The sequence below is a fragment of the Danio rerio genome, chromosome 16, assembly GCF_049306965.1.
Source record: "Danio rerio strain Tuebingen ecotype United States chromosome 16, GRCz12tu, whole genome shotgun sequence".
Lineage (NCBI taxonomy): Eukaryota > Metazoa > Chordata > Actinopteri > Cypriniformes > Danionidae > Danio > Danio rerio.
The window spans coordinates 48,735,001-48,737,707 of record NC_133191.1 but is presented as its reverse complement, the minus strand read 5'-3'; positions in this window follow the sequence as shown (position 1 = coordinate 48,737,707).

Here is a 2,707-nt window from a genome sequence, read left to right as displayed (position 1 = left end):
TCTGGTACTTTTACCATAAATTGACATATCAACCATTTGAGGTCAATATTTTAGAAATTATGGGACGTGTTAAAAAATGCATTGAGTGTGTTACTAGCGACATTAGGATTTTTCTTGGTGGGACAGATAAAGGGTTAATAATTGCTGTACAAGTATTGTTCATTATTAGTTCCTGATATAAATGCGTTAACTAATGAATCCTTATTGTAAAGTGTGACCTATATTTTAAATCTTCATGCTGACAAATAGGTAAAGCCTAGTGCTTTAATAGGCAGTGACAATTAATAAGTATTTAAAATGACAATTATTATGTTGCTTTTACTGTGACCCTTAAATAGTCTTGCAGTGTGAATCTTGTTAAATATGCATGTCAGATTTTGTTATTTTCAGATTTGTTATTGTGTAATATAGATGTATATAACTGTTGTTGCGCCAAATTACATTTCATTGACTGTCTACTTTAAGTCACAGAATAATGATTCATTTAGTAAATATTTTTTGCTCAGAAGAAGAAAAAAAAACACATTTTAATGCATTTAAACCTCTTTTTAAAACACTGTACCTTAGTAAATGCTGAACTATGATTAATCTTTAACTGCATGCTCTACCAAATGGTTGACCATATTTTAATAGTAACTGTTGTTGAAGTCATTTAAAGAAGGATTTAAAAAAAAGTTTACACCACACAGCATTGTTGGTTTACAAAAATATCAAACAATCATAATCCTGTCGCACTACTACACTTGATTTTGGTGTTATTGTAAAAAACAGCAACAAGAAAACATTTTAAACGAGAATCTGGATTATTTTATGGCACACTTCAAAAAATCAAGATGATTTAGTATTCAGAAAATGCATCGAGTATGTAGCGACACTGAGTTTATTAGTTTCATGATAGAAAATACATTAATGAATCCTTATTGTAAAGTGTGACCTATATTTTTAATCTTCTTGCTGACAAAGAGGTAAAGCCTAGAGCTTTAAAAGACAGTAGCAAATAATAAGTATTTAAATTGACAATTATTACGTTGTGGTTAAATAGTCTTGCAGTGTGAATCGTGTTTTAAATATGTATGATTTAGTTGTCGTTTTTTTAGATTTGTTAACTGTTGACTCTATATAAACTGTTGTTGTGCCAAATTACATCAGTGGCTGTCTACTGGAAATCACAGATTGATTCATTCAGCCATTATGTTTCGTTTAGATGGGAAAAAAAAAGAAGGAATAAAACACATTTATTTAAACACATGCATTTAATCCCATTTTTGACTTTTAATTATTAATCATTGTGTATGTATTCTTACTAATCAACTGTAGCTCAGTATAACACCAAACAATAATCAGTTATTTTAAAGATGTAGCCACATATATTCCTCCAGCATGCTAATCACTAGGCCAAAACACATGCTCGTGAATTCCAGCAGTTACAGTACATCCTGTAAACCTCGGGAATCTGCTGCTCGTCTGTGTAATTAAAAGATTTGCAAACACGTGTCAGCCGATAATCGCACACAAACTGCTTCCTGCCGTCCCCCAGCAGAAATCATTTACCGCAGCAATCTGATGTTTATTTCCGACCAATAAATCCACTTACCACTCAAGGCATTAATTGATATTTTAATGCTATTCTTATCATTGAAGTTGGAGAAATCCAAGAACAAAAGGCACCGCGAATGCAAATACTGATCGCTGTGCGTATTTATTCCTATCATTGTCTCTCTGGTGAAATGAGGGTCTCTGTTTGTGGATGCAGAACTGCTAGATGGCATCATTGAGCAAGCATATGAGCTCTTTCTTTTGCTTTCTCTCCCAGTTATTTATTTAAATGGTGCAGCTCTGCTTCAGCCCCGATCTGTGCATTTTATCCACAAAGACAGATATTTGCAGGACCCCTGTGACATCCTCGCTTACAGATGCGTTTCTGAAATACTTTAAATGGCAGCGTTATAAAAGTAGAAGAGGATTGCGGGTCAATGGTCCTGTGAAATCAGAGAGCAGCGCAATAACATCCTGTTTAGAACAGAAAGGCTGATATTTGCTCTTATCGGTCGGGAATCAAAGAGGACATTTTCCGTGTCTCAAGTTCTTCGTGATGTTAATATTCTCCTTTCACAGGAGGTAAAACATGACCGGGGCCAGCTCTTCCCCAAATGTCACCGAGTTCAGGGGGAAAAAAAGGAGGTGGATAAAAGCTGGAAGAGCTATTCTGTGCTGGGAGTGAGCGTTCTCGTGAATCGATCTGACCAAAAAATCTGCATTTTTGTTGTTTTTCATGTTATTTTTATGTTTTTGTGTTGGATTAATGTGTTCAGATGAAATTTTAACTAAACATTAATAGTCTAAAATCACAAGAGAAAATCTGGCAACCTATTTTTGCCTTATTAAGGTCTGCAAAACCATATTATATGTAATTATGCTAGTAATTGTGACTTCAACTGTATTTAACATGAACTAATTATAAACAAAATTTGTACAGCATTCACTAATACAATATTAACATTCAAATTCATGCTTAATGCACCTTGAGTTAACATGAACCAACTATGAATGACTGTATTTTACATTAACCAACATTAACCATTGGACATTAACCAACTTTAACTGACATGAACACATACTATAATAAATAGGGCTGGGCCATTTGGCCTAAAATCTAAATGCCGATTAATTGAACATTTTGACTTGATCACGATTAATGAACGAATAT